The 23,155-nt window shown below is 45.7% G+C and overlaps 2 pseudogenes; both read right to left on the reverse strand.

The window, feature by feature from the left end:
- The window catches only part of LOC144698057 (uncharacterized), a 68,087-nt pseudogene extending 51,318 nt beyond the window's left edge, over positions 1 to 16,769 (reverse strand).
- Positions 8,813 to 13,481, reverse strand: LOC144698563 (uncharacterized; annotated as a pseudogene).
- Positions 16,770 to 23,155: the final 6,386 nt, after the last annotated feature.

Consider the following 23,155-nt stretch of genomic DNA (forward strand, 5'->3'; position numbering starts at 1 on the left):
TTCCAGACCATCACCGCTCTCTGGGTAAAAAAGCTTTTCCTCACATCCCCCCTAAACCTCCTGCCCCTCACTTTGAACTTATGTCCTCTGGTGACTGACCCTTCAACTAAGGGGAACAGCTGCTCCCTATCCACCCTGTCCATGCCCTTCATAATCTTGTTCACCTCGATTAGGTCGCCCCTCAGTCTTCTCTGCTCCAACAAAAACAACCCAAGTCTATCCAACCTCTCTTCACAATTTAAATGTTTCATCCCAGGCAACATCCTGGTATATAAAATGGGAAGGATTTGCAGATTGGAAACAGAAACCAAACATCACATTAAAATCTGACAGAATGACTTGATTCATTGGAACTTGATGTTATCGGCCTCTCAGGATAAGCATTGAGTTCCAGGTCATTGCCACTCACTGTGTAAAATTTTTTCCTCACATGCTCCCTGTAGATCTTGCCCAAATCTTAAATCTGTAATCCCTTAAATCTGCAGTCCTGTAATCCTTTCACAATCAGATACTGTGAACAGTTTGCTTTTTGTTTTTATCTTTGCTTTAACTACGTTATGTAAGCCAATTGTAAACTGGTACACCTCTATCAAATCTTCCCTCAATCTACTTTGTTCCAAGGAGAACAACCCCAGTTTCTCCAAACTAACCTTACAACGTCCCTCATCCCTTGACCCATTCTGGTAAATCTCCTCTGCCCCCTCTCAAGGACCCTCCACATCCTTCATAATGTGTGGTGATCACTGGTTTGCACAGATCCAGATGTTCTGTGCTTGTCTGTGACATCATCACACATCGACAATTACACTGTGACATCATCACACATCGACAATTACACGGTGACATCACCCCGCTCCCCATGTATTTCCTCAACTGGGAGATTTTTCTCTGATTCCAGTGCTTCTGAAATCATTCTAGCTGCAGGATCCAGCAGGAGAGTTTAACATTGCAAACTCTGAACTTATTTCAGAGCTGCATGTTTTTTACCATTCATCTACAGTCGAGACCTTTAGTACTGTGCTCTGTCATCTGTAAGAGGTTTCATGCCTCAGGGGCTGGTGTGACTTCTTTACTGTGGATCTAAATCCATGTTTATCCATTCCTCTGTTTCACCTCAGCCCTCCCTGATCACCTCTCTGCCATTGTCTAACTTCCTCTGTCTCTAATAATGGGTGTATTTTAGCTCCATATAGGATTTTACTGTTACTTCTGCCGACAGTGTCTAAATGAAGTTTCCATCGCTCCCCAACCCTGACCATGTGCTGATGGCTTCCCAGCTTTACATTCCCATCTTTCACAGTCAGGAATTGTTTTTCTCGCGCTATAGTCCATTTCCCTTCCACTTCTGAGCTTATACTGACCATCAAATTCTGTATAATTTTTATTCTCTGCAATTCATTCTGCATGGCCTGAAATGTTAGTTCTGTTTCTTTCTCCACAGATACCAGCAAATATTGCCAATCCCCAGTCGCCTGTGGGGAAGATGATGTTTGACCTTCTTGAACCGCTGCAGTCCATGTGGTGATGATGCTCCCACAAATGCTGTTAGGTAAGGAGTTTCAGGTTATTCACCCAGCGATGATGAAGGAACAGTGATATATGACAAATTATTGTATTTATATCGCACTTTCAATGTAAGACAATATTCCAAGGCATTTCATAGAAATGTTGCAAAGCAAGGATTGACACTGAGCCACATAAGGAGATATTAGGGCAGGTGACCAAAAGCTTGCTCAAATGGGTCGGTTTTAAGGAGCATCTTAAAGGGGAGAAAGTGAGGTGGAGAAGTTTAGGGAGGGAATTCCAGAGCTTGTGGCCAAGGCAAATGAAAGAATGGTCACCAATGATGGAGCGATTAAAATCAGGAATTCTCAGGAGGCCGGAATTAGAGGAGCTGAGATACCTCAGAGGGTTGTGAGGCTGGATTACAGAGATAGGGAGGGTGAGACCCTGGAGAGATTTGAAAATACGGATGAGAAATTAAAAATGTTGCTTCTTATCCTGGAGCCTTTGTAGGTCGGTGAGCACAGGGGCGATGGGTGAACAAGACTTGGTGTGAGTAAGCACACGGGCAGCAGAGTTTTGGATGGCCTCAAGATTACAGAGAGGTTGAATGTGGGAGGCCGGCCGGGAGTGTGTTAGGATAGTTAAGTCTAGAGGGAACAAAGGAATGGATGAGAGTTTCAGCAGCAGATGAGCTGAGACTGGGGTGGAGTCGGGCAATGTTACTGAGATGGAAATAGGCGGTTTTGGTGATGATGTGGATATGTGGTTGGAAGCTCATCTTGGGGTGAAATATTTCACCATGGTTGTGAACAGTCTGGTTCAGTCTCAGACAGTTGTCAGGAGAGGGATGGAGTCGGTGCCTAGGGAGTGGAGTTTGTAGCAGGGACTGAAGACAATGGCTTCATTCTTCTCAATATTTAAATTGAGGAAATTTCTGTACATCCAGTACTGGATGTCAGACAAGCCAGGATGGTGTGCGACTTGGAGAAGAACTTGGAGGTGATAGTGTTCACATACACCTGTTACCCTGGTCCTTCTAGGTGGTGGAGGTTGAGGGTTTGGGAAGTTTTTTCAAAGTTCTGGTTTAGTTGTAGATCTATAACAACCCTCTCCTCATCCCCTACCTCTCCCACTCCCCTTCTCTTTCTGCCTCTCCCACTCCCCTTCTCTCCCTGCCTCACTCACTCCCCTTCTCTCTCTGCCTCTCCCACTCCCCTTCACTCTCTGCCTCTCCCACTCCCCTTCTCTCTCTGCCTCTCCCACTCCCCTTCTCTCCCTGCCTCTCCCACTCCCCTTCTCTCCCTGCCTCTCACACTCCCCTTCTCTCTCTGCCTCTCCCACTCCCCTTCTCTCTCTGCCTCTCCAACTTCACTTCTCTCTCTGCCTCTCCAACTTCCCTTCTCTCTCTGCCTCTCCCACTCCCCTTCTCTCTCTGCCTCTCCCACTCCCCTTCTCTTTCTGCCTCTCCCTCTCCCCTTCTCTCTCTGCCTCTGCCACTCCCCTTCTCTCCCTGCCTCTCCCACTGCCCTTTTCTCTCTACCTCTCCCACTCCCCTTCTCTCTCTGCCTCTCCCACTCCCTTTCTCTCTCTGCCTCTCCCACTCCCCTTCACTCCCACTCCCCTTCTCTCTCTGCCTCTCCCACTCCCCTTCACTCCCACTCCCCTTCTCTCTCTGTCTCAACCACTCCCCTTCTCTCCCTGTCTCTCCCACTCCCCTTCTCTCTCTGCCTCTCCCACTCCCCTTCTCTCTCTGCCTCTCCCACTCCCCTTCTCTTTCTGCCTCTCCCAACCCCCTTCTCTCTCTGCCTCTCCCACTCCCCTTCTCTCTCTGCCTCTCCCACTCCCCTTCTCTCCCTGTCTTTCCCACTCCCCTTCTCTCTCTGCCTCTCCCACTCCCCTTCTCTTTCTGCCTCTCCCACCCCCCTTCTCTCTCTGCCTCTCCCAGTCCCCTTCTCTCCCTGCCTCTCCCACTCCCCTTCTCTCTCTGCCTCTCCCACTCCCCTTCTCTCTCTGCCTCTCCCACTCCCCTTCTCTGCCTCTCCCACTCCCCTTCTCCCTCTGCCTCTCCCACTCCCCTTCTCTCTCTGTCTCTCCCACTTCCCTTCTCTCTCTGCCTCTCCAACTCCCCTTCTCTCCCTGCCTCTCCTTCCCTTCTCTCTCTGCCTCTCCTACTCCCCTTCTCTCTCTGTCGCATAGAATTCTCCAGCCCAGCAGGTTATGGATGCTCCATTATTGAATATATTTCAGGCTGAGATGGGGAGATTTTTGGTCTCTCAGGGAGTCGAGGGATATGGGGAGTGGGTGGGAAAGTGGAATTGAAGCCCAAGATCAGCCACGATCGTATTGGATGGTGGAGCAGGCTCGATGGGGTGTCAGGACTTCTCTTGATCCTACTATGCTCCTAAAGAGACCAGAGTCTTGTGTAGGCCCAGACCGGGTGGCAGGTTCCCTTCCCTGAAGGACATCACTGAACCAGTTGGGTTTTTATGACAATCCAGCAGTTTTCATGGTCACTTTTTCCTCGTGCCGGCCCCACAAATTCCCAGATTCATTCAGCTCAATTTCACAACCTGCCTTTGTGTTTTTGTGGATTCTCTCTCACTCCCTTTTTTCTGTTTTAAATCAATTTCACAGAGTATTAGAAGGGGAGGATTTGCAGTCGGGAAACTGAAACCAAACATCACATCAGGATCTGACGGAGTCGCCCTATTGAACATGGACGGACAAAGCACCGTTCACAGTGGGGAGACACCGTGGAAATGTGGGGATTGTGGAATGGGATTCAGATTCCCGTCTGAGCTGGAAACTCATCGACGCAGTCACACTGGGGAGAGACCGTTCACCTGCTCCTTATGTGGGAAGGGATTTACTCGATCGTCCAGCCTGCTGACACACCAGCGAGTTCACACTGGGGAGAAGCCGTTCACCTGTCCCGAGTGTGGGCAGGAGTTCACCCGATCATCAGGGCTGCATCAACACCAGCAACTTCACACAGGGGAGAGACCGTTCACCTGCTCCCAGTGTGGGAAGGGATTCATGCAATTATCGCATCTGCTGAAACACCAGCGAGTTCACACTGACGAGAGACCTTTTAAATGCCCAGACTGTGGGAAATGCTACAAAAGCTCCGAGAACCTGACATACCATCAATGTGTTCACACTGACGGGAGGCCGTTCAGCTGCTCTCACTGTGGGACTGGGTTCAGGGAATCATCTCAACTCACTGCACACCAGCGAACTCACACTGGGGAGAGACCGTTCACCTGCTCCAAGTGTGGGAAGCGATTCACTCGGTGATCCAGCCTGCTGAGACATCAGCAAGTTCACAAGTAACTCAGAACATTGATTAGATTTTGCTGTTAGTCACATCCAGGACTGAACCATGTACATTGGGGTCTGTTTCTGTTGATGTTAGTAAACATCAGCCCAGTTATAGGTGTTAATATTAAAAAAGTATATCATATGATAAAGTCAAATAAATCAGCTTTGTATGAAATACAGTGAGTTGTATCTTTTTAGTGGCTCTAACACAAGTTAGTTCATGTTGAAGGACCCTCCCTCTCCCCTGCCTCCTCCACCCTAACCTCCAACAAGTGTGAGGAGCTCATGGAGCTTCTTTGTCACTAAGATTGAGACAATCCGATCAGCTGCCTCTGCTGCTTCCCTCCCTTTCACTAGCCCACCAGGACAAACTCAGTAAAGATCCCCCTTGTCTTAACCCTGAACTCGCATCTTCCTCTAGTTTCTCTCCCATCTCCCCTCATGCCCTCTCAGCGCTCATCTTGTCCATGAGACCCACGATCTGCCCCATCGACCCTATTCCCACTAAACTGCTGATCATCTAATTTCTCCATGTAGCTGATATTATTAATGGTTCTCTCTCTCTCCTGGGACTGTCCCTCTTCACCTTTCAATGCATCGTCATCACCCATCCGAAAAAAACAATCTCTGATCTCCCATTGTCTTCACAAACTACTGCCCCAGCTCCAACTTCCCTTTCCTCTCCAAAGTCCTTGTACTTGGTGTCCCCCAAGGATCTATCCTTGGCCCCTCCTATTTCTCATCTACATGCTACCACTCGGTGACATCATCCAAAAGCACCGTGTTAGTTTTCACATGTACGCTGACAACACCCAGCTGTACCTCACCAACATCCCTCTACTGTTACTAAATGATCAAACTGCTTATCCCACATCCAGTACTGGATGAGCAGAAATTTCCTCCAATTAAAAATTGGGAAGACCAAAGCTATTGTCTTCGGTCACCACTACAAATCCCATTCCCTAACGAGTCCATCCCTCTCCCTGGGAACTGTCTGAGGCTGAACCACACTGTTCACAATCTTAGTCTCATATTTGACTCCAAGATGAGTTTCTGACCACATATCCACACCATCACTAACACCAGATATTTCAATCTCCAAAATGTCACCTGTCTCCACCTCACCCCAGCTCATCTGCTGCTCAAACCCTCATCCATGTCCGTGTTACCTTTAGACTTGATGATTCCAATACATTCCTGGCCGGGCTCTCACATTCACCCCGTCCCACACGGAATCATGAGATCACCAAAAACTCTGTGCCTGTGTGTTCTTGCCTCAAATCCCGTTCACCCATCACCCCTGTGCTCATTGACCCACATTGGCTCCTGGTCAAGCAATGTCTCCATTTTAAAATTGCATACTTGTTTCAAATCCCTCCATGGCCTCATCCCTCTCTATCTCTCTAATCTCCAGTCCTACAACCCTCCTAGATTTCAGCACTCATCCTCCTGGCCTTTTTGGCATCCCTGACTTTAATTACTCCACCATTGATGGCTGTGCCAAGGTGTGAAAATTTGAAATTCTCTCCCTCAACTTCTCCACCCCTCCACCTCTCCTGATTAAAGATGTTGGTTAAAATCTACCTCTTCAATCACGGCTTTGTCCATTGGCCCTAATATCTCCCTATGTGACTTGTCAGTTTTTTCTTTATGAAACTCCTCTGAAGCACCTTGGGATGTTTTATACAAGTTGTTCCTGTTTCATGACAGCCTGTTTGTGCACAGTAACATTTCACAAACAGCAATCAGACTAACTGATTAATCCAGTTTTTTTTGGTAGTGTCAGTTAAAGCACGAATGTTGGTCCCACTGCACCAGCAGAACTCCCCTGTGGACAGGATGTGGAGTTGTTGAGCTCTCCTGAGCTGAGAGTGGAGCTGATTGAGCTGTGGGGCCTGCAGTGTACCTTGAAGAACCGCTGTCTGGGATCTTTCCTCTTAATTCACTGACTTCCAGCTGAAGTTGTTTCTGCAGTTAAATAGTTAACTTTGAATATCAATCCCAATTTAACCTTCGGAGCAAAATCTGCAACTTTAAATCAGCTGTAAAAAAGAAAGAAAATTCATGCTAATGCATTTGGGGAGGGCAAACAAAGCTGGAGAATACACAATAAACAGGAGAATATTGGGAGGGGTAGAGGAAGTGAGAGACCTCGGAGTCCATGTCCACAGGTCCCTGAAGGTGGCAGGACAGGTGGATCAGGTGGTAAAGAAAGCATATATTTATCAGAACTCACCATACACCAGCACATTCACACTGGGGAGAGGCCATTCACCTGTACGGAGTGTGGGAAGGGATTCACCCATTCAAACAACCTTGTGAGACACCAGCAGGTTCACACTGGAGAGAAGTTGTTCAGCTGCTCCGAGTGTGGGAAGAGATTTACTCAGTCATCCCACCTACAGACACATCAACAAATTCACACTGATGAAAGACCTCTTAAATGCCCAGACTTTGGGAAGTGCTTTAAAATTCCAGTGAACTGATGTCCCATCAACGTGTTCACACTGACGTGTTCAGGTGCTCTCACCGTGGGACTGGGTTCAGGTGGTCATCTCAACTCACTGTACACCAGCGAATTCACACTGGAGAGAGGCCGTTCAGCTGCTCCGTGTGGGAAGGGATTCAGTCAGTCACTAACCTGCTGAGACACCAGCGAGTTCACAATTAACAAGTGATTGGATTTTGCTGTCAATCTCATCCAGGTCTGAACCATGTTCACTGGGGTCTGTTTCTGCTGATGTTAATTAACTCCAGCCCAGTTATAGGGTTTATATTCTGGATAACAATCAGATTTGTGTTAAACACATGGTGTATTGAGTCTTTTTTAATATTGCTGACACAAAATAGTTCCTTTTGAACATAGGAACATGTCTCAAGACATTGGGACAGCAATGAACAAACTCAGGGGAATATTGGATACTGAGTCAAACAACATTATATTCTTTCCCTATGTGACCTGTCTCAGAATTCTCTCATCAAACAGACCATCAACATGAGAGGAATTGACATTTTAAGTCATTCCAAGAGGAAATTAGAGGCTGTAATTATCCAGGATGTTGTTCTGAAATTTACACTACCTCCCACTGTCACCAAAGCTGGCAATAGACAGCTCATTGTTCTAATTGTGTTGTAGCCTCTGTCCCAGATGTTGTTCAATATAGATTTAATGTTCAAAGAAAGGGGTGAGATTGGATGGTCAAAACCGCTCACAGGATATGGAGGATGATGTTGACTTGAATGTGCCAAAAACAGTGTTCTTCACAGGCACCAATACTTTATCCCCAGTATTAGTCACTTTGGTCGGTGTTGTCCACCTGATAGGACAGGATGTGTCCTCATGTATCTGTTTGTATGAGTGCGGGTGTGTCCCTGAGTGTGGAAGTGTGTGTAAATGTGTGTGGGTGTGGAGAGGATGTCTGAGTCTGTGAGACAGACAGAGAATGTGTGTGTGGGTCTCTGTGTGTGGTTGTCTGTGCTGCTTCTCATTAGCTATAACACAAACCTTCCTCTCCAAGCAGACAACATGGCTCCTGAGAATCCCATCCAGTGATGTGAATGGTACGATTCGGAGATCCTTCATCCAGGGTGAAACCACAGGCTGACTGTTTGCTGTGTAAAACCTGACACCTATACAACCAGGCCCCACTTCTCCTGGAGCAACATGAAGTGTCTGCTGCTTTCCAGATCCATTCCTTTCTCCTCACTATTATCCTCAGATAGTTCACAAATTCCTTGTGTACAACATCCTCCAACACGCCTATGGTTTCCACTTTAAATATTTCCATCGGTCTTTTTCATAGACAGCAGTGGGATTGCTGCGATCACAGGAATCAGTTCTGAAATACTGTCCCTCTGATCTTCAGGCTTCCTGGAGTAATAAACTGATCCAGATCTTCCCACCAAACACAAATCCATATCCCCATCTGAGTTCCAGATTTTAATGTGATGTTAAACCTGAGTCAGCACACCCCCTCCACATGTACTACATGTACCACACGTCTTTGAGATCAGATGTTCCTTTGTAATCTGGGTTGTTCTGAATGATGACAATATGAACCTTCTTCCTAACCTGTCCTAAACCTTGAAAGGGGGGAATGCGTCATTAACACACAGATGCTTCAAGCTAATAATTCTGCTTAGTCTGACTGACATGATTAATTTACAGAAGGATTAGGGTAGTGTCGAATGGACAGATGTCTAACGGAGACATAAGGGGACTTCTTGCTAATGCTGGATTACAAGGTTAGACATTATTTTTACATTGATCTTTTTAAAGAATTTGCTGATTTTTGATGGAAAGGGAGACAGTGAGAAGGAGCTAGAAAGTCGAGGAGGTCAGAGGAAGTGCACTTGTGGTGTGGGGTGGGAGGGGATTAACAGAGGAACCAGAAATGGTGCAGACCATTTCTACATAGGCATGAACATACAGGATCGAAAATATAAACAAGGGCACATGGTTCATTCTGTAATCATGATCAATGCTGTAATGTCTACAAAATACTCCAAACGTACGGGAGAAACTTGTATCGATGAGATGTCTTTGGGGCTCTCCTGTATCCCCATATTTGTCGTTAATGTTGCTTTTCCATCACACAGCTGACTCATGTCGAGTGTTTTAGATTCTCCACAACACCCTTCTGTCAGTTCATTCACTGAAACCACGGACTCTCCTTGTTGTAACGGTGACATTCCCAGTTTGTCCAGTTATTTCTTGAAGTCAGTCAGCCCTTGAATTGTTTGTACATTGTTTCATCATGTCCCACCCAGCTGGCCACCAGTGCAGAGGCATTGGAGGAGGACGGTTTGGTCCACGTTGTTAGAGGCTGCGGACAGGCCGAGAAGGACAATGAGGGAGTTTTCCTTTGTCACATTCACATCGGGTGTCATTGGTGACTTTGGGAAGAGCTGTTTCGATACCGTGACAGGGACAGAGATCTTATTGGAGGGATTTAAACATGGAGTTCTGGGAAATGTGAGCATGGGTTTGGGAGGTGATCAGGACTTTGGAGAGCGAAAGGAGATGGGAGCTGGAGCGGGGGTTTAATAGGATAGTGGGGTCAAGTGTTGGTTTTATTGAGGACAGGTGATGATGGCAGATTTGAAGGAGAGATGGGCAGTACCAGGAGAGAGAGAACCGTTAATATCAGTGAACATGGGGAAATTGGGTGATCAGCAGTTTAGCGGGAATAGGGTCGCTGGAGCAGGAGGTGGGTCTCATGGACAAAGTGAGCTCTGAGAGGGCAGGAAGGGGAGATAGGAGAGAAACTGGAGAAAGATGTGGGTTCAGAGCTCTGACATGGGGGGTCTTTAGAGAAAGTTTGTCCCGATGGGCTAGTGGAAGGGAAGAAAGCAGCAGAGGCAGCTGATCGGATTGTCTCAATCTTAGTGACAAAGAAACTCCATGAGCTCCTCACACTTGTTGCTGGAGGTGAGGATGGAGGAGACAGGGGAGAAGGAGAGCCCTTCGAAAGGAACTAATGTCTTAGGGATAGTAAAAAGATTCAACATCATCTATTTAATTGAAAGCCTAATGATTTTATTTTTATCCAGAACATTAACACCTATAATTGGGCTGGAGTTTACTAACATCAGCAGAAACAACCCCAGTGAAACATGGTTCAGTTGCAAAACTCAATCACTGTAGTTACTCGTGAACCTGCTGGTGTCTCAGCAGGTTGGATGACTGAGTGAATCCTTTCCCACACTCAAAGCAGGTGAACGGTCGCTCCCCAGTGTGAACTCGCTGGTGTTTCAGGAGGTTGGATGAATGAGTAAATCCCTTCCCACACACAGAGCAGGTGAAAGGCCTCTCTCCAGTGTGAACTCACTGGTGTGAAATAAGATTAGCTGATCGCCTGAACCCAGTGCCACAGTGAGAGCACCTGAACGGTCTCTCGTCAGTGTGAACACGTTGATGGGACACCAGGTCCCCGGAACTTTTATAGCACTTCCCGCAGTCTGGACATTGAAAAGGTCTCTCATCACTGTGCACTCGCTGGTGCGTCAACAGATGGGATGAATCAGTGAACCCCTTCCCACATTCTGAACAGGTGAAATGCCTCTCTGCTGTGTGACCATGCTGGTGTCTCAGCAGGTTGGATGACTGAGTGAATCCCTTCCCACACTTGGAACAGATAAATGGCTTCTCCCCAGTATGAATTCGTTGGTGCACAGTCAGATGAGATGATCGCCTGAACTCTGCCCCACAGTAAGAGCAGCTGAACAGTCTCTCATCAGTGTGAACACATTGATGGGACATCAGTTCCCAGGAGCTTTTGAAGTACTTCCCGCAGTCTGGGCATTTAAAAGGTCTCTCGTCAGTGTGAACTTGCTGGTGTTTCAGTAGGTAGGATGAACGAGTGAATCCCTTCCCACACTCGGAGCAGATGAACGGTCTCTCTGCAGGCTACGATAAACTGTGCAACTCCACCAGATCCTGATGTGATGTTTGGTTTCAGTTTCCTGACTGCAAATCCTCTCCTTCTAATACCCTGTGGAATTGATTTAAAACGGAAAAAGGGAGTGAGGAAGAACCCACAAAAACACAAAGGTTGTGAAACTGAGCTGAATGAATCTGGGAATTTGTGGGGCCGGCACGAGGAAAAAGTGATCACGAAAGATGCTGGATTGTCACAAAAACTCAACTGGTTCACTAAGGTCCACCAGAGAAAGGACCTTCTACACAGTCTGTGCCCATAAATTTTAAAACTGTGCCTGAACACTAAGGTCTAGGTCATAGGAGCAGGAGTCCTAACACTGACTCCTGGGGAAATCAATTTTCAACCTTCCTCCATTCTGAAAAATCATTACTCTCTGTTTCCTGTCTATCAGTTAATTTTGTACCCATGTTGCTGCTGCCCATTTTGTTCTGTGAGCTATAACTTTGCTCACAAGTATGTTATGTGGCATTTTACCTAATGCCATTTGGAAGACCATGTACACCACATTAACAGCATTACCCTCATCAACCACACTGTTAACTCTTGAAAAACCTTAAGCAAGTTAGTTTAACATGATTTTCCATTAATAAACGTGTGCTGGCTTTCCTGAATTAGCCCACATATTCTTAAGTGACTATTAATTTTGTCCAGAAGTATCACTCCCAAGGCTAAACTGACTGGTCTGGTAGTTGCTGGGCTGATCATTACACCCTTTTTGAACAAAGGCGTATGATTTGCAATTCTCCTGTCCTGGGTCTGAAGAAGATTGGAATAATATAGTCAGTGCCTCCACAATTTCCACTCTGAATTCCCTCAGTATCCTTGGATACATCTCATCCAATCCTGGTGCCTTGTCAACTTTATCAGACAGCCTATATAATACCTTCTCCTTATCAATATTAAACACCACAAGTGTTTGAACTATCTCCTCTTTAACCATGACCTGTGCAGCATCATCTTCTTTGGTAAAGACAGATGGCAAATATTCATTTATACCTCATCCATGCCCCCTGTGCCAATGGGTAAATCACCTTTTTTTTAAATCCCTAACCAGCCCCTTTCTCCTTTTACCGGCCTGTTACTAGGTATAAGCCAGAGAAAGCGTTTTGATTTCCTTCCATGTTAGCTGCCAGTCTCTTCTCATACTCTCTCTTTGCTTCTCTTACTTTCTTTTTCCAATTTCTCCCTGAATATTCTTTCTTTATCCTGTCTCTCGGTTGTATTAGCCACCTGATATCTCCGTTAGCAGACTTATTCATCTTCATCTTAATCTCTTCTCTTATTTAGTGAGCTGTGGATATGTTAGCCACACCTTCCTCATTTGTGAAAATATGTCTTTACTGTGTCTGATCTATTTCCTCTTTAAGGCAGCCCATTCCTCAATTACAGTTTCTCCTCCCAACCTTTGATTCCACTTTACTGGGTCAGATTCATTCTCACCTTATTGAAGTTGGCTTTCCCCAGTTAATTATTCTTTCTCCTACAAGTAACCTTTGCCCACAGACAGACAGGCCAACTGTTTACCTTCCAGATTTAAAGGCCGATGATATTCAAGTCCTCACGAATTGAGTGACTCTGCCAGATCTGAATTGATGTTTGATTTGAGTTTCCCATCTGTCAACCCTCCACTTCTAAGATCCAGTAAAACAAATTTACAAAAGCACTAACCGTCACTCCAAGATAGAAATTGAGATGAGACAAACATTACTCTTGGTTTGAGTTTGCTGTGTGTAAATCCTCCCCTTCTAACCCCCTGTAAAAGGAGTTTCCAAAATCCATCCCTGTCAGTCCAGGATAGAAATGCGCAAATCCTCTCCTCCTGCTACCTGGACCAGGATGGCCGCGCATGCGCCCTGCTGCACATAGCCCCTGTGATGATGGCGGTTGTTAACTCGGGCCTGTCTCCGAGAGGAGACGCGGGTCAGAGTTGTCTCCTCTCCATTCGGTGTAACCGCAGGACCGGTACCTTCTTATTCAAGATTTAAGACCTTCACAGGGTCTTCATGAAGCCTCCCCGCCCACTCCGCCGCCTCCATCCCTCCCCAACTCACCGGCTCCTTTTACTCGCCTGTCTTCGCCATTTGTCAACGTCTTCCACCAGCTCCAGGTACAGACGGTACTGCGCATGCTCCAGTCAGAGATCGCAATGCGCATGTACCAGTCACTGCCAGCTACTGCGCCAAGAGCTCCTGTAGTGAGGATAGAGCACATTCTGCCCCCCACTGAATGCTGGGTAAACGTACCGCCATTGAAAGGCCTTTTCTGATAAGATAATTATGTTTTATGATCCGATGATGATTGGCGCCATAGGGCCAATACATAAAATTATTAATATTGATATGGCAACCATAGTGCACGGCCCCTCCACCATAGTTCTGTCCTGGGTGTAATTAACAACAGAACAAAACCTGACAGTTAGATCTGAACTCACTGGACTCTCAGCAGCGGCACAGACAAGTGATTTTTCTTCCCATATTCTGACTACTGAAACTCTGTCTTGTCAGTTGGAATGTAGCAATTGTGGATCTAATCCTTTGACCTTCTAAAACTGGAGTGTTAGCAGGTGGGCAGTGAGCAAAGGGTTGCACACATGAAGTATCTGAATGGTCTCCCACAGGTATGAATGTGCTGCTGTGTCAGAAAATGGAATAACGAGGTGAATCCATTTCCACATTCAGCTGGTGTGATTTCATGGTGTGATTTTGCAACATGAGTTTCAGCTCACACTGGGATCTCAAACTCTTCTAAGAATGTGCTCTACATTGGCAACCACAGTTAGAGAAAGGTGGTGTTGTAAATTTGAAATAAAAAAACAAAATATTTGAATTTTCAGCAGATCTGGCAGTGTCTGTGGAGAGTGAAAGATGTATGTAAATTTCAGGGCTGTGACTTTCCATCAGAACTGCACTGCATCAGTAAGCAGACTTAAAAACTTATCTCTATTTCTCAATTCACAGATTCTCCTGGATGTGCTGAGTATTGCCATGAATTTCTGCTTTTATCTCTGATTGAAGAAGTTGCATATGAATTGTGCATTGGATTTATTGATGACTAATGTATATTTATTCTCAACCATCTACAAGTGGAAAACTCTTCCACTTGTCTACCCTGTCAACCCCTTTCATTATCTTAAAGGCCTTAGTCAAGTCATCCCTCACTTTCTTTTCCAGAGAAAAAAACTTTTCAATCTGTTAAATCTTTGTGAATTTGACATATTTTCCAATTCTGGCATCATTCCAGTAAATCTTTATTGCACCATCCCCAGTGCTTCGCTCCTTCCTATAATATGGAGGCAGAGCTAATCTGAGCATCTAAGTCACATTGTCCCAAATTCCTGTATGTTGTAAGGATCATTATGGCAGTGGGAGAGGGGACTGTGGTTTCGAGCTGTTATTCACCATCCCCTGTTTCAGCCATTCTCCCATTAGCTGAAAATAAGATTAGATGAAATGAGCAGATCTCATGAGCCAGCCTGTGACATTATGAATCAATTACAAAATTGTCTCTCAGCCTTACAGTGAAGCAGAGGGTATTTTTCATTCTAAATTTGCTAATTATACCATTAAGAATACCCGTCAGAGAATGACTAGATTTCAGCATGGGGCCAGTGTAAAGCTCATTTAACATGATTACCAAGCAGTGAAGAGGTGAATTTGTAATTCACATGCACCTTATTTGTGCATTTCCCAGATTAATAGTTGCACTGAGTCTATTGTTCTCCATCTTGATATGTTCAAGATGGAAATCCATAAATATTTGGGCACTAAGGGATATGGTGATAGGATGGGAAAATAGAGTTGAGCTGGAAGAACATTTAATGGTGGAGCAGGCTCAAGGGGCCTTTTAGTCCAACCCTGCTCCTATTTCTTGTGTTCTTATGAACATCAGTGTGAATCATTTCGATTCAAGCACAGCAGATGCAGCAGCACCCATCCACCTCCTCCCTTCCCTCATTCCAGGGCCCAAAACACTTTCCAAGGGGCACAGTGATTTACTGGTACTTCTTGCTATTCAGTATTGTCTATTCACTGACCACAGTACGGTTTTCTCTACATTGAGGAGATTAAATCCCAATTGGGTAACTGCTTTGTGGAACATCACCTTTCAGTCTCCAAGTGTGACCCTGAGGTCCTGGTCATTTACCAGTTTAATCTCCACCCACTCCCACTCTGACCTCGGCCTCCTGCACTGTTCCAATGAAGCTCAATGGAAGCTCGAGGAACAGCAGCCCATCTTTCATTGGACACTTTACATCCTTCTGGACTCAACATTCATTTTGACAATTTCAGATCATAACTACTGCTCCCATTTTTTCTGACAGTAGGTGCTGGTAATGGTTCTTCTTTTACCATTTATCCCTCCTCTGGGCCTGTGTTGTTTCTCCACTTGTCCCATTAGTTTATTTCCTTGTCTCATTATCACCCAATGCTGCCTTGCACCATCATCCCCTTTGTCATTTAATCACGAGTTCAGGCTCGGACAAGGGGGATCTTTAGAGATAGTTTGTCCCAGTGGGCTAGTGGAGGGGAGGGAAACAGCAGAGGCAGCTGATCAGATTGTCTCAATCTTAGTGACAAGGAAGCTCCATGAGCTCCTCACACTTGTTGCTGGAGGTGAGGATGGAGGAGACAGGGGAGAGGGAGAGCCCTTAAAAAGGAACTAACTTGTGCTAGAAATATCAAAACGACTCAACTGTTCATCGCAAAGCTGATTTATTCCAATTTTATACAGAATCTGTAACTGAGCTGGAGTTTATTAACATCAAAAAGCAAATATCTTGTTAAAAATAGTAAAAAGGTTCAACGTATTGTGTTTAACACAATGCTGATTTATTTGACTTTTATCAAAGCGGGCTGGAGTTTATTAATGTCTACAGAAACACACTATAATGAACATAGTTCAGTCCTGAATGTTATTAAGAGCAAAATCCCATCACGACAGTTACTTGTGAACTTGCTGGTGTCTTAGCCGGTGGGATGACTGACTGAATCCCTTCCCACATTCGTAGCAGGTAAATGGCCTCTCTCCAGTGTGAACTCTCTGGTGTCTTAGCCAGTCAGATGACTGACTGAATCCCTTCACACATTCGGAGCAGGTGAATGGCCTCTCTCCAGTGTGAACTCTCTGGTGTCTTAGCCAGTCAGATGACTGACTGAATCCCTTCCCACATTCGGAGCAGGTAAATGGCCTCTCTCCAGTGTGAACTGTCTGGTGCAGCAGCAGGTCGAATGACTGACTGAATCCCTTCCCACATTCGGAGCAGGTGAATGGCCTCTCTCCAGTGTGAACTCTCTGGTGTCTCAGCAGGCCGGATGACTGACTGAATCCCTTCCCACATTCGGAGCAGGTGAACGGTCTCTCTCCAGTGTGGACTCGCTGGTGTGCGATGAGATGAGATGATTGCCTGAACCCAGTCCCACAGTGAGAGCACCTGAACGGTCTCTCATCATTGTGAAAACATTGATGAGACTTTAGTTCCACAGAATTTTTGAAGCACATCTCACACTGTGGGCATTTAAAAGGTCTCTCATTTGTGTTAACTTGCTGGTGTCCCATGAGGTTGGCTAATTGAGTGAATCCCTTCCCATGCTCAGAGCAAGTGAATGGTCTCTCCCCAGTGTGAGTGCACCAATGAGATCCCAGTTCCAATGGGGATTTGAATCTCTTCCCACAGTCCCCACATTTCGATGGTTTCTCTCCATTGTGACTGCATTTATGCTCCGTCAGGTCAGATGATTGGATGAAGCCTCGTCCACACACAGAACACGTGTACGGTTTCTCCCCACTGTGAACGGTGCTTTTTCCTTCCGTGTTCAAAATCTGAAGATACTCAGTTTAAGATAAATTAAGCGATTCCATCAGATCCTGATGTGATGTTTGGTTTCAGTTTCCCAAATGCAAATCCTCCCCCTCTAATCCCCTGTGGAATTGATTTAAAACAGGAAAAGGGGAGTGAGAGAGAACCCACAAAAACACAAAGGCAGGTTGTGAAATTGAGCTGAATGAATCTGGGAATTTGTGGGGCCGGCACTGGGAAAAAGTGACCATGAAAACTGCTGGATCGTCATAAAAACCCAACTGGTTCACTAATGTCCTTCAGGGGAGGGAACCTGCCACCCGGTCTGGGCCTACACAAGACTCTGGCCTCTACAAGAACATACGAAATAGGAACAAGAGAAGTCCTAACACCCTGTCGAGCCTGCTCCACGATTCAATACGATCGTGACTGATCTTGGGCTTCAACTCCACTTTCCCACCCACTCCCCATATCCCTCGACTCCCTGAGAGACCAAAAATCTGTCCATCTCAGCCGGAAATATATTCAATGATGGAGCATCCACAACTCGCTGGGCTGGAGAATTCAATGTGACAGAGAGAGAAAGAGAGAGGAGTGGGAGAGACAGAGAGAAGGTTACTAAACTAAGCACAGGATGTCGATAAACAGAATTCAAGTGCGTGGGATTGGGGTAATATCCTGTTATAGTTTGAGAATTGGTGAAAAGACAGAAAACAGAAAGTCGGAATAAATGTCTCATTCTCAGGATGACAGGCTGTTTTTGTGGGATACTGCAAGGATCAGTGCTTGGCCCACAGCCATTCACAAACTATACAAATGATTTGAAGGCACTCATTTAAGCAGCACCTAAATTTTCACATTCTCATCCTTGTTTTCCTCCATGGTTGTGATCATTCCTATCTCTGTAACCTCCTCCAGCCTCACAATCCCCCCGAGATATCTGCTCTTCTTGAATTCGATAATAACTGATTTTTATAATTCCATCACTGGTTGCCATTCTGTCAGTTTCCAAGACTCTAGAATTCCCTCCCTAAACCTCTCCGCCTCTCTACCTCATTTGCTTCCTTTAAGATATTCCTTCAGACCGACCTCTTTGACCAAATTATTGGCCACCTGCCCGAGTATCTCCTTGGTTTCTAACATTTCTGTGAAATGTCTTGCTAAACTATATAACAATAAATGTGCGATATAAACACAAATTGTTGTTGTTGATTTGGACATATATCAATGTCCCTTCCTCATCACTGGGTGAATAACCTGTAGCTCCTTACCTACCAGCATTGTGCGAGCACCTTCACCACACGGACTTAATTAGTAATGGGTTGAAAGGTTATGGGGAGAGGGAGGGAAATTGGAGTTGAGGCCAAAATGAGATCAGCCATGATCATAATGAATGGTGGGGCAGGCTCGAGGGGCTGAATTGCCCACTCCTGCTCCTAGTTCTTATGTTCTTATGTTCAAGGATCTATGGACATGCACACCAAGGTTCTGTACTTCCTCGGGTCCTACCATTCATCATGTACTCCCTTGTCCAGTTAGTCCTCCAAAAATGCATCACCTCACACTTTTTGGGATTAAATTCCATTTTCCACTGTTCTGCCCATCTGACCAGCCTGTCTATATGTCTAAGGGTTTCCTCCTCGCTATTTACCACACTAGTGATTTTTTTGTGTTACCTGTGAACTTACTGATCATACCTCCTACATTCATGTCTACATCATTAATGTCCACGAAGAACAACAAGGGACCCAGCACCAAACCCTGCAGTACGCCACTGGACACAGGCTTTCAGTCACAAAAACAACCTTTGACCATCACCCTCTGCCTCCTGACACTGAGCTAATTCTGGATCCAATTTGCCAAATTGCCCTGGATCACATGGGCTCTTACCTTCTGGACCTGTCTCCCATGCCAGACCTTGTCAAAAGCCTTAGAGAATTCCATGTGGACTACATCAACTGAACTACCCTCATCTACACACCTCGTCACCTCCTCGAAAAATTCAATCAAATTTGTTAGACATGATCTCTCACCGACAAAGCCATGCTGACTATCCTTGATTAATTCTTGCCTCTCCTCATGGGGATTAATTCTGTCCCTCAGAACGTTTCCAAAAGTTTCCCTACCAGTGATGTTGGACTCACTGGCCTATTAGCTCCCTGGTTTATCCCCACCATTCTTCTTTAATAATGATACCACATTAGCTGTCCTCCAGTCCTCTGGTACTTCTCCTGTGGCCAGAGAGGATTTGAAAATTAATGTCAGGGCCCCTGAAAGCTCCTCCCTTGCCCCCCACAGCACCTGGGATACATCTCATCTGGGCCTGGGGATTAATAGACTTTTAAGGCCCAATAAAACCGCTAATACCTCCTCCCTCTCAATACTCATTTGTTCAAGTATATCACAGTCCCCCTCCCTGATTTCTATACCTACATCGTCCTTCTGTATAGTTAATACAGATGCAAAGTACTCATTTAAAACTTCATCTACATCTTCCAACTCCTCACACAGATTGCCATTTTGGTCCCTGATGGCCCCTAATCTCTCCCTGGTTATCCTCTTGCCCTGAATATACTTATAAAATGCCTTTGGATTTTAACTTATTTCACCCAGCTGTGTTTTTCATGCCCCCTCTTCGCTTTCCTAATTTCTTCTTTAACCCCCTACACGTTCTGTACCCATCAAGGGCTCCTGCTGTTTTAAGCCCTCGGTATGTACCATAAGCTTCCCTTTTTTCCCCCCTTATCTAATCCTGTCAATTCCTCAACATCCCAGTTTCTCTGGACTTGTTGGTCCTTTGTGGGAAAATGTTGGCCCTGTACTCTCACTATTTCCTTTTTGAATGACTCCCACTGCTCTGATGTTGATTTTCCTACAAGTAGCTGCTCCCAGTCCACATTGGCCAGGTCCTGTCTTATCATATTGAAATTGGCCTTCCCCAATTCAAAACCCTTATTTTCTAACCATCTTCGTCCTTTTCCATAACTACTTAAATCTTACTGAGTTATGGTCATTATCACTGAACTGCTCCCCCACTGATACTTCTACAACTTGCCCAGCTTTGTTCTCTAATAGGTCCAGCACCTCTCTTGTAGGACTTTCTATGTGCTGGCTTAAAAATCCCTCCTGGATACATTTGAAGAATTCAGCCCCTTCAAAGTCTTTCACACTTTGTCTATCCCAGTTAATATTGGGGAAGTTGAAATCCCCGATTATTATTACCCTATTATTTTAACACTTCTGAGATTTGCCTACATATCTGCCCTTCTATCTCTCCCTGACTGTTTGGGGGTCTATAGTATGCTCACAACAATGTGATTGCCCCCTTTCTGTTTTTAAGTTCTACCTATACGGCCTGATTTAAGGAAGCTTCTAAGATACCATCCCTCCTTACTGCAGTAATTGACTCCTTGATCAATATTGTGACACCACCATCTCTTTTACAACCTCTGCCCCCTTCCTGTCTCACCTGAAGATTCTATACCTCGGAATATTGAGCTGCCAGTCCTGCCCCTCCCTCAGCCATGTCACCGTGATAGCAATGATATCATATCCCCATGTGTTAATCAGCATCTGCAACTCATCTGCCTTACTCACAACACTCCTTACATTAAAATAAATGTCATCCAGCCTTGCCATGTTGCCTTGTGCCTTAACTTGACTTTGTACACTCTGCCTTCCAGACTGACTTGTTTTTTCTTATATACTTGTCTGTACATCACCCCCTACTATACCTCCACTCAGTATCCCACCCCCATACCAAATTAGTTTAAGAGCCCACCGACAGCACTAGCAAATTTCCACGCATGGTTCCTCACACCTTTTAAAGCACTTCTCACACTTAAATTAAAAGGTCTCTTGTCAGTGTGAATGGTGTCCCAGCAGGTGGGATGATGTCCTGAACCGCTTACCACACTGTGAGCAACTGAACAGCCTCTCGCCAGTGAGAATTCAATGTGTTTCAGCAGGTCAATCCAAAGAGACAAATATTTCCCTTAGTTTGAGTTTGCTGTGTGTAAATCCTTCCCTTCTAACCCCCTGTAAAAGGAGTTTCCAAACACTCGGTATAAACTGGGCTACGGGAGTTTCTAATCCGGGTTTGGAGTCCTACACCGGGTGTTTGTGAATCCTCCCAGTCCACCCTCCGGCTCCATTCCTCTCCTGCACTCGGCCCTTTCTCACCCGCTGGACTTTAAATTCCACCGCAACAAAAAGAAAAATACCTGGAAAAACTCAGCAGGTCTGGCAGCATCTGCTGAGAGGAACACAGTTAACGTTTCGAATCCATATGACCCTTCAACAGAACTAAGTAAAAATAGAAGAGAGGTGAAATATAAGCTGGTTTAAGGGGGGTGGGACAAGTAGAGCTGGATAGAGGGCCAGTGATAGGTGGAGATAACCAAAAGATGTCACAGACAAAAGGTCAAAGAGGTGTTGAAGGTGGTGATATTATCTAAGGAATGTGCTAATTAAGGGTAGAAAGCAGGACGAGCAAGGTACAGATAGACCTAGTGGGGGTGGGGGGAAGGGATTGAAATAGGCTAAAAGGTAGAGATAAAACAATGGATGGAAATACATTTAAAAATAATGGAAATAGGTGGGAAAAGAAAAATCTATATCAATTATTGGAAAAAATTCACCGCCTTCATCCCGGTCCCCCGCCCACACTGCGCATGCTCCACTCCCAGCAGGCTCCGCCCCTCTCACTCCGATTGGCTGGAGGACCAGTTGCTCCCGCTCGGTCCTCCAATTCCGCCCCTTCTTCCTATTGGTTCGGAGCTGCCGCCAATCATTCGGTGTGGAAACATGCGCAGTCCGTGGAGACAGACGGGAGCTCCAGTGAGCGGATTTAAAATGCGGGTTTTACAAAGCCCGAGTGCAAATCCAGAACCGAAAATAAACGCGTGAACAGAGATAGGGCCGGCGGATGAATTTGGAAGCTTCATAAACTCACGGTACCGGCCCCAATCCCTCAATAAGAATCCACCATCCCCGGGTTTGCTCGGCGCTGCGAGAGAAATGCCCTAGTTAACGGCCGCCATCTTTATAGGGGCAATGTGGAGATTGGCGCCTGCGCGGCCGCCATCTTGATGGGTCAATGTGCTACAGGGCGCATGCGCAGCCGCCATCCTCACGGGGACAATGAGCAACAGCCCGAGGGAGACGTTCATAAAATGTGTGTTCACCAGGAGTTTTAGATCAGCAACAATAGAATTATAAACCCACAGTCACTCAGCAGCACAGAATTTAAGTATTGCTGAGAAAAGGAGACATATTGCTGATATTTCATGTTGCACTCCTCTGGACAGATGCAAAAAAAACAAATTTCTGAGCGAATAACAATTTGTGCCGCACAAGGAAAGGGTGTTGACTGGTTGGCCAGTCAGCTCTGATTGGTCAAGGCATTACCATGGAGAATTCACCAAAGAGCTATCATCCTCCATGCTTTTGTTTAATTCAACAAACAGCCCCATCCCTGGACATGCACCTTCTGTCTGCAGTGGACAGTTCCCTGTGTATGAATATATGCAGCTTCTAGCAAGCAAAAGTAAGCCACATTTTAAGCCCGACTTATAATCTTTGAAATTTGATGTTCTTGCGTCTGTCCTGATGAGTACAAGAGAAAAGGTTTCAACAGAATGTCTCTTTTTTTTAGCAATACTCAAGTGTCTTAAAGGGGGAAAATGTGGTTGACAGAGGGAGAGGTGTAGGGAGAGAATTTCAGAATTTGGGAACGAGGGAACTTAAGGCAAGGTCATTAATGCTGGAGCGATTAAAATGGAGAATGTACAAGCTATCAGAATTGGAACAGTGCAGATATCTCAGAGGGTTGTAGGGCTGGAGGAGATTACAGAGAAAGCGAGGGGCGAGGCCATGGAGGGATTTGAAAACAAGGATGAGAATTTTAAAATCAAGCTGTTGCTTGACCGGGATCCAAGACAGGTCAGGAAGCAAATGGGTGACAGAGGAACAGGACTTGCTATGAGTGAAAACGTGGACAGCAGACTTTTGGATGGCTTCACGTTTACGGAGAGTAGAATGTGGGAGACCAGCCAGGAGTGTGTTGGGATAGTCGTTCAAGTCTGGA

The sequence above is a fragment of the Cetorhinus maximus genome, chromosome 23 (genome assembly GCF_964194155.1).
Source record: "Cetorhinus maximus chromosome 23, sCetMax3.hap1.1, whole genome shotgun sequence".
NCBI lineage: Eukaryota > Metazoa > Chordata > Chondrichthyes > Lamniformes > Cetorhinidae > Cetorhinus > Cetorhinus maximus.